Raw genomic sequence first — 10231 nt, 5'->3', positions numbered from 1 at the left:
TAATAAACAGAGAAAAAGAAGTAGTTCAATCTCACCACTGTGTCCATTCCTTCACCTGTCTTTAATAGGAAAAAATGTTTACCCCATTATTGTTTCTTTTTTAGGAGTTTATTAATTTATTCATGAAAGAGAGAGAGAGAGAGAGAGAGGCAAAGACATAGGCAGAGGGAGAAGCAGGCTCTGCATAGGGAACACGATGCAAGGGGATGGATCCCCAGACCCTGGGATCACGACCTGAGCAGAAGGCAGATGCTCAACCACTGAGCCACCTGGGAGTCCCTAACCCATTATTATTTCAAATAGTCATTAATTGTAGAGAAGCATTTGAGTTTCAGTTAATACAAAAAGCCAAAATATCTTCTTGAACACCCTATCTCCTTCAATAATTGCTTTATGTGTTTTATATTTAAAATGCCCACAGTGTAAAAAGATAAAAATAGTTTACTAATAGCAGAAAGGAAATCATGAGAAAGGAAATCATAACTCCGAGGTCAAGATTAGCCTAGAGTAAGGCCTACACTGAAGTCTTGAGTAGGTATAGAGACATACCAAAATGCTGACTCGAACCCTCCTGGTGGTGAAAGCAGTACGGATAAAATTTAGAGATGCAGTATCTGTAGGATTAGGGAAGTGGGGAAGAAGCAGGGCCGTGTACAAAAGAGATATATGCCTTCTACTGATACTGAGGCCTGAGAAAAATGTCTCCTTTAGGATATTGTAAAGAGGAAGCTGCTCCATATATTGACTGATGTCCCCAATAACACTGACACAACAGAAAAGCTAACAAGTTCCTTATGATTGTTTCTTTTAATGTCTATAACATAAGTTGGTGGTAAAACACCCTAGTGTGATTGAGCAAAAGCAATTTTATCAGGGGCCAAGACATTGACATCCAAGTATATAGATCCCTGGTGGTCTCAAACCCAGATTTAGTCCATTGAGATCTAAAAGAAAATAACCTTTTTAGGTGTACAGAGTACATTCATCACGATAGGAAGAATGTCTTTATTTCACTCTTTCTAAAGTTACAGGATTAAACATTTTTTAAAAAGGTAATTCCCCCAATTAAGCTTCAATAGGAGTAATGCCGTCCATCTGCAAAGTATGTCAAACAGCATGATGGTTAATGATCAGTTCTCCATAAAGGGAATCACCATGGGAAATTTCTGTTTTGATTTTTTTCCTTCCTGAGGCCGGAGCAGTAGTAGCATTTTTATCTGTCCATATTCTCTATCAAGGCTCACTTTGAAGATTTCAAAAGCAATGTTTGGAAAACGAAAATAGCTCTCATTTTTATTCCTTTTCACTTCAGGTCAGCATGTAAAAATGGCAACCTTTTTAATCCTAGGGAAAAATACTTTTAGACGAACTATGTAGGTATTCTTTTTTTTTTTTCTGGGAATAAATTAAAAGTAATGTGGAGGGGCTATTATAGATAATGCATTGGCACAGTAGGGCACTAAAAACAGAACAGGTGGAAATCATCATAGCTCTCTACCAATACAGACTTTGTACATTTAAGACATGACACATTTAATGGAAGCCTTGAGGGCAACAATAAAATTAAACAATACACTCAAAGATAAAGCATCTGATTTTTTTCTTTTAATAACAGCTTTTATACATATTGCCAGAGACTATAAAATAGTAATAGATTTATATAGGGCACTTATATTTCACATGAAATATATTCTCATTATATGAACACACTTTAGTCCCAATCCTTTTCTTCCGGCATCAAGGGACTGCTGCTTTGAGGGGGGAAAAAAAAGAAGAACATGAAGATCATACAACACCTAGTAGCGGTTTCCCTGGCAACAAAAAGTTTCCATTCATCTTGCAGTTTCAGTGGTTTCATTCAGCATCACCTCACTGAAAAGCAAGGTGATGGAGAGGAGGACAATTATCAAGTGTTATCCTTGAACTAGGGAGTAATGTACTCTAAGGGCCCAGCAACCTAATGCATGTCCCTACATATCTTTTCTTTATTACTGTGTTTTCTTGGTACAAAATCTTTAGAGAGAGAATTCCTTACAGTAAGTTGTTCTAAAATTCTCAGATTTGCTTTTTACTGCTAACCAGAACCACTTTTCAGATAACTCTTAGTAGATTAAAATATAAAGTTTTACAAGTTTATATGCCTTATACACATAACAAATTCCCCAGGATGGTATTAGTATCATATCATGTAACAAGTGATTGGACAACACGTAACTCTAAATAAACCTTTTATATTTCATGTATAAAAGCCATTTCTATAAAAATAATCTTATTGTGTTTCCATGGATATTATCTGAAATAATCTTTATACTTTATTAACAGATTTTCCTAAATGCTTTCTAACTCTATTTGCATTTTAAGTTAAAATATAATCCAGGATTAGCCTAATTTGTCTAAATCCTAAGAAAAATCTCACAAACATATTCAAATTCTAGATTTTATAATTAGCATGAATTTCAGATTCTGAAATCCCAAAATCTTTGAAAAATAAAATGTTCCCTAATTTACTTTATGGTAAAATCTGACTTGAATTAACTATGATAATGTAAATGTAGTCTCTATTCATCATATTTAGTTTGAATATCCATATAATTTACAGAAAAAATGTGTTCATCCAGATTCTTCAATGTATGTATTACATATGCAATTTATGACCTTTCTGACTACAAAAGAAATACAAAAAATTCTGACTTCTGTTCTCAAGGTTTAGTGGACCTAGATAGATACATCACTATGGACAGATAAGAACATCAAATAGATAACTTGAATCATAGAAAATAAATGGAGTATTTTAATTCCTTGAAAACAGTAATAACTTCTGAGTCCATACTGATATTAAAAAAATAAATAGGCAAAGAGAAAGCTCTCCTTAAAATAGAAAGCTAACATATTTATATTTATATTTATATAATATATTTATTTATATCTTATTCTATGTAAACAATATAGTACATAATTATAATAACATAAGCATATAAACATTTACATATGTTAAATAGCATAAATAATATATAATATATAACAAAGCATATATATATTGTTAAATACTTATGTGTATGTATATAAATTTAGAAAATCATTAATGGTTGATAATACTTATAGGTAAATTTTGATGAGCAATAAGATATTTATACAGTTATAAAATATCTTTGTACTATTTTTTAATAGATTACATAATAAAATATAGTAACTTTAGACTGAAGAAACCTACTAGATACCACCTTAACCCTTAACCACCAAATTTAACATCACCAATACTGAGTAAACCAGAATCATTTTCTTCTTGATCTGATTTACTAAGAACAGCAACAAAAAAATCACTCCTAGAGCATTCAATATACAAATGTATAAAGTAAGTATAATTATGAAAAATTGTAAGATATACACATTGAGGGATATTCCATAAAATACCTGGCTTTTGCTTCTTAAAAAAGAAAAATCAATGTCAAGAAAGACAAAAAAAAGTGAGGAACTGACTGTGCCACCTTACAGAGGAGACATGATAAACAAATGTCATTCCAGGTAATAGAAGTTTGATAAAGATAACCTTCAATGAAATTTACTCTAATCAAAAATAAATAGTCCTGAATATTATCAAGTGTATGAGATCAGTGCTAATTTTTAATGCAAATAAGATGGGCATTCAATTCTCTCTAAATAAAAGCAACAAGGGAATTATTTTATGAGGGTGGTTTAAAAGTACATTTTCATTGGTCACTAACAGCTGGGAATGGTGGAAGGAAAGGAAGCAAATAGATGGACATAATAGAAGAAAATTAAAAAAAAAAAAGGAAAGGAAAAGAAAGAAATATAGGCAATTATGCCAAGGGAAATAAAAGTCATCTAGAAATAATCAGTCCTGGATATCTAGGAAACAACTGAGTTATTATTGTATTATGGTATAAAACATAATAAATCTTAGTCAATAGAAAAAAAAGCTTGAAATAGTTATATTTAAGATTTAAATGACTCTTTAAAAATCGAAATGTTTGAAAGTTTGAGAAATAAAGCAACTTTAAGTAAAAAAAGAAAGAAAGAAAGAAAGAAAGAAAGAAAGAAAGAAAGAAGAAAGAAAGAAAGAAAGAAAGAAAGAAAGAAAGAAAGAAAGAAAGAAAGAAAGAAAGAAAGAAAGAAAGAAAGAAAGAAAGAAAGAAAGAAAGAAAGAAAGAAAGAAAGAAAGAAAGAAAGAAAGAAAGAAAGAAAGAAAAAGAAAGAAAGAAAGAAAGAAAGAAAGAAAGAAAGAAAGAAAGAAAGAAAGAAAGAAAGAAAGAAAGAAAGAAAGAAAGAAATGCACATATTATGAGAAATAGGCCCTTGGTGATTTAAATACCCAACGTTTGGGTCTCAAATACATTTTTCTTTCTTTTTTTAATTAAGTTTATTTTCCCCCATTTTTAAGATTTAAATTTAATTAACATATAGTATATTATTAATTTCAGAAGTAGAATTTAGTGATTCATCAATTGCATGTAACACCCAGTGCTCTTTCCATCAATTGCCCTCCTTAATGCTCATCACCCAGGTACCCCATCCCTCTACCCACCTCCCTTCCAGCCACTCTTCAGTTTGTTTCCTAGAGTTAAGAGTCTCTTATGGTCGTCTCCCTACGTTTTTGTCTTATTTTTCCTCCCTTTCCCCTACATTCATCTTTATGTTTCTTAAATTTTACATATGAGTGAAATCATATATTTGTCTTTGTCTGCCTGACTTATTTTGCTTAGCATAATACCCTCTAGTTCCATCCACGTAGATGGGAAGATTTCAACTTTTTGATGGCAAAGTATTGTTCCATTGTGTATGTATATATACATATAACACATTTTCTTGTTTCTGATAAGATACTTCTGTTGTGAAGGATTTTATAAAGTGACTGTCATGTTAACTTTCTTTAAAAAAAGAAAATTAAAGGGAAAGTCAGGAGGATTTTCATTCTGCAATGAAATGGGAAAAATGAGCTTTTAGCTATTATTTCTTCCTCTATGTTTTTTGTTATTAATGATATAACCATCCACCAAGCCAAAACTTGAGATTGGCTTTTTCCCCCAGAATCTCCTCATTAAATCAATCACTTAGACATAATTAGTCTTCTTTTCATTTATTACTACATATTTTTCATTACCTTCAAACTAACTGAAACATCCTTTGTTCAAAATTTTATAATTTATCTAGTAGATTAATTCCTTACTTTCTAAATTGCTTTTCTGGACTCTAACCCAGCTTGATTCCTATTAATGTATCATCTACAGGCATGACAGTCTTGTTTTTCTATTAAAAAAAAAAAAAAAAGGTGTACTGAAGACTTTCTATTGAAGAAATTATTTTAGTGGCTTTCTATGGCTTTTGGGATAAGGTTCAAATTCAACATCATGGCCTATAATTTTGAAAAAAGAAAGTTTAGAAAAAATTAAAATTCAGATGCTTGAAATTTCAGTTATCTTATAAGACTTATAGTCATAGAGGACCATTGAATAGAGATGATACATACTACATCACTGCTGCTACTACAGTAGAGCAGTATTATTATTATAGTTATCCATCTTGGTTTCAGGAGAGAAGACATTTCTTTTAAAAATGTAACTGTATTCTAGATATTAAAAAGCCACTAGAAAAAAAATAGTCACCAGATGGAGAGGTGTTGTGCTGGTAATGTTTTATTTTTGATCTGAGTGTTGGTTACAAAAGTAAATTCATCTGGACAAAGTCATCAAGTATAAAATTGTGTTTTTTGCAATTTTTCATATGTACATTATAACAGTAAACGTTTTTAAAACTGAGGATTAGGAAAGATGATACAAAATATAAAAAAGAGAAAGGAAAGAAGAAAAGAAAAAAATGTATATTAATATATGCTCGTTTTAATAAACAATGCCATGGAAGATCTAAATTTTCTTTTTATGATTATTAAGAGTAATTATCTGAGCAATAATTTTCATGAAGTTCCTATATTAGTCTCAAACTATATATATTTCTAATCAAGAGCATAAATATTCCAAAAAGTCCATACTACATCTGTATAGCTGAATTTATCTAATATATATTTTTTTCAAATCATGCCCTTCAATATAGAAACAGATACTGAATTTGTCCATATTTAGGTCTTTCCTTAGCCTTGCCACTACCCCACGTGCCTTATTGTTAGCTCAGCGAGCTGGCACTAGTTTTACACCTCAGGATGTTTACTCTGGCTAATTTAGCTACTGATCTTCTAATGTCTGGTGTTTGGCAATAAAGTCCCAGTTGGAGTTTCCAACCAACAGCAGTTTGCATTTAGTTTCTGAATCTCTGTTTTACAATCTTAGTACCTTCCCTTCTGATTTCATGAAGACAGTTGCTCCTAGGGATACCTGAACCTGAAATGAACTGAAAATATTTTACAGCTTTTCAACTTGCCAGCAGTAGAAGAAAAATTCATACCAATCTCAGCACTCTGAACAGCTGTTGTTATAAGGTGATGTTGCTAAAAAATCCCAAAATAGAACAAGGCAAATACCATCCCTGCGAGGGTTCTACTATGTTGTGGAGATCTCCAGCTGGAAACTTAATTGTAATTTAAACAGAGCAAACAGAAACAGCTTTCCTACATCTATTCACCATACTTTTATTGAATTGGATAATTTAATCAATAAGTCACACTACACTCTACTGTGGCACTATATAATATTCTAGGGTCAGAGAAATTTGATCTTTGCTCCCTATTATTTCCATCTTCCTACAATGCATTCCTCTAAGATTTACATAATATATTTCCCCACTCTAACCAAGTCTTTAAACCCTTTCAGTCCTTTTCTTCGTTTTTGTGTTAGTGTTCATCAGCCAAAGACCATCAGGAAAACACCTGGGTTTATTCTTGTTCGCAGCAAGAAAGGCATGGAGAAGTGTTCAGTGTCTTGGTAAGAAGCTATATTAGAGTTCTCAAGAGAAACAGAACCAAAAGGACAGAGAGAGACAGAAAGTGGATTATAGAGACAGACCCAAAAATAATGTTTCACCGACTATGTGGGTGTCCCTCAGCCCAAACAAGTTGACACATAAACTATCACAGAGGGTATTAAAAAGAGTCTAGTATGCAATTTAGGTTTTGGTTGAGTTATTTGGTGGAGAGTTCTAAGGAAACAAGACTTTGCTCTGGTTTTTCTACTATCAGAAGGTGGGGGCAATTCTATGACTGCGTATCCCAAAAGATCTTACCTAGGAGAGGATACTGAAGTGAGGCTCAATGCTAGAATTAAGAAATAGCAGTTGCTCATATTAACTGAGGAAAGGTTAGTTATATTTGGTATGTTGCTTCTTGGACAATGATTTTTCTATGCTCACACAGGATTATAGAGAGGTCTCATTTTTGTCTTTATCCATCATGGTTGCAGTGGTCTTTTTTTTTTTTTTTTTTTTTTAAGATTTTATGTATTTATTCATGAGAGACACAGAGAGAGACAGAGACAGAGGCAGAGGGAAGCCTGATGTAGGACTCGATCCCAGGACCTGGGATCATGATCTGAGCCAAAGTAGGCAGTCCAGGTGGCTCAGCAGTTTAGCACCACCTTCAGCCCAGGGTGTGATCCTGGAGACCTGGGATCGAGTCCCACGTCGGCTCCCTGCATGGAGCCTGCTTCTCCCTCTGCCTGTGTCTCTGCCTCTCTCTCTTTCTCTCTCTCTCTCTCTCTCTCATGAATAAATAAATACAATCTTAAAAAATAAAAAAGTAGACTCTCAGTCACTGAGCCACCCCCAGATGCCCCTGGTTACAGTGGTCTTATCTAATTTTGAGAATCTGTGAAAAGTTTTATGTTCAAAGACTTGTAAGCTTCTAGCACCATCAAGGCATGGCTGAAAGTACCAGGCCAGGTCCAGTAGGTCTGGGGCTTGCTGTTTCTCATCTGTTTCTTTTTTTTTTTTTTTTTTTTAAATTTTTTTTTTTTAAAGATTTTATTTATTTATTCATGATAGTCACACAGAGAGAGAGAGAGAGAGGCAGAGACATAGGCAGAGGGAGAAGCAGGCTCCATGCAGGGAGCCCGATGTGGGATTCGATCCCGGGTCTCCAGGATCGCGCCCTGGGCCAAAGGCAGGCGCCAAACCGCTGCGCCACCCAGGGATCCCATCTCATCTGTTTCTATTAAAGATCGTTAATAGAATGCAACATAGTAAAGTATGAGGTATAAAAAAAATTATGCAAAATTTTGAGAATACCTTATAGAGGTATTTATTATTAATTTATTTATGTTTTTACTTAGTTTTGGAAGTTAAGGCAAAATTTATTCAATTTCCCTTTAATCGTAAATCGTGATTTAATCATATCAATTTCCTTTTAATCATATTAGCTAAAGCTTAAATGTTATACATATTCCACTGCTGAGAATTTGAGAAACTTTATTTCTGGTCTCTTATTATGATGAAAACATCTTTCCCTGTTTTTATGTGGCCTGGCCATGTAAAGCACCAGAGGCCCTTGGTGAGATCCTACTCTCGTCAGGCTGTGCTCCGAATGATGAGTGTGACACCGTGGCCACCCCTCCAAGCTTATTTGGAAGCATATTTTCCACTACCACATCTTAATTCTTGAACCAGGTATGAAATCATCTGTATCTTGATCGTCTCAGCAGCTCGCTCAAACCAATGGCTCTTCCATGCACATTGGTTTTACTTGGGTTGAGATCTCAATGGTCAATCGCTAGAGAGCAAAAGCTTCATTCACCGCTACCCTACCCATCTCCTTAAGATTCAGTCTTGTTTTATTGACTGCTTCACTGATGGTAGGGACAAGCCCAATATCCATGCCCAAGGGATCACATCCACACCCAAAGTAGCCCATAATTCTTGCCAGCCGTGTGAAGTTCTGTTTCTTCACCAGCAACTTCACCAGTTATGAAAGTGCCAGATATTCCCAGTGTATTCCCTGAAGACAGTCCCTTCTTTCATGAAAACCGGAGCACATTTATTTAAGTGCTCCAGGCTTGTCTGGAGCCCAGCATGCTCATCTGCACGCACTGCCTGCACTTGTTTCTCCATCTTCACCTCAGTCGGTAACAGCTCATTATTAAAGCCACCAGCATCATTAGCAGCTGCCCACCTCTGCTGTGATTACAGGGCGGATTTGTTACATTCTTCTTTGCTACTTCTATGTTTTGCAGCAAAATTCTCTGCAGTAATTCCCGTGGGAAATTGGACATGTTGTTCTGTTAATGCTGCTCACAAAGTCACTTCCAGCTTGAGAGCATTTCCAAACTTGGTTCTAAAATGCACGTTTGTGACACAGTAGGGAACCCAGCTCATGTTTTCGGCTCCTCCATACAATACAGCTTCAGCATCTTAAAAACAAATTTCCTGACATCGATTCACAATGGTCTGGAAACGAGCCACAGAGAGCCACAGAGCCTATTAACAGTGAGAGCTGAGGTCTCTTTGGAGATTTCCATACTCCGAACCAACATGCCTGGCAGAGTATGTAGTATCTGAAGAACCATTTGCCAGTTTATTATAAAACATACAACTCAAGTGCAGCCAAATGGAAGACTTGGATATAGCAAAGTATGGAGAGGTTCTTACCCTTCTGGGCACACCACCCTCTAGGAGCTTTCATCTGTTCACCAACTTCAAGGCTCTGATTCATTTATTTCTTACTCATAACAGAAAGACTCACAAAAGAATGGAATTAAATCTTTAATAGCAGAATTTTCCAAGTACTGGGGAGGATAGTATCATTTGAGTCCATGGGCTTCAATAAGGTTTATCAATAAGTTTATCTACTGTGTGTGTGTGTGTGTGTGTGTAAATGTTTTGCAGGTAGCTTTTGCACGCCTCTAAAATCTTGGCAAATATAAGGTCAGTCTCTCTTGCCCTGTTATTATTTGCACTTGGCATTTTCTTTACATTTAGTTTCTGAATAAGAAAAATTCTGATTTAGAGGAATGGAAGACACATATTTAAAATATTGAGATAAAAAAAATAAAATAAAATATTGAGATCAAAATATAATTTTCTGTGCCACCACCATGTTATACTTAAAAAGACCTATGTTTTATGCCAAACTCATAATGCTTCTATAATGGGAACCATCTTATCTTACTTGATTTGAGATAATTATTTGGTCCGTTAATTGAAGAAGTTTAAAGCAGGAAGCATACACAAATGTATGCATACCTTAACATTTTTATTTCAAGTTAAAACATATGCAACCACTGGATGATGGAAGGACAAACCCTCTTCTGTAGTTTGCTGATTTGCGTCCCATCTT

At 34.4% G+C, this 10231-nt stretch overlaps 1 pseudogene; it reads right to left on the bottom strand.

The window, feature by feature from the left end:
* Positions 1-8573: 8573 nt before the first annotated feature.
* LOC140625638 (3-ketoacyl-CoA thiolase, mitochondrial pseudogene) lies at positions 8574-9483 on the bottom strand (annotated as a pseudogene).
* Positions 9484-10231: the final 748 nt, after the last annotated feature.

This window comes from Canis lupus, chromosome 36, assembly GCF_048164855.1.
Source record: "Canis lupus baileyi chromosome 36, mCanLup2.hap1, whole genome shotgun sequence".
Taxonomy (NCBI): Eukaryota; Metazoa; Chordata; class Mammalia; order Carnivora; family Canidae; genus Canis; species Canis lupus.
The sequence above is the reverse complement of the archived record's forward strand: the minus strand, read 5'-3'. Positions and strand labels throughout refer to the sequence as shown.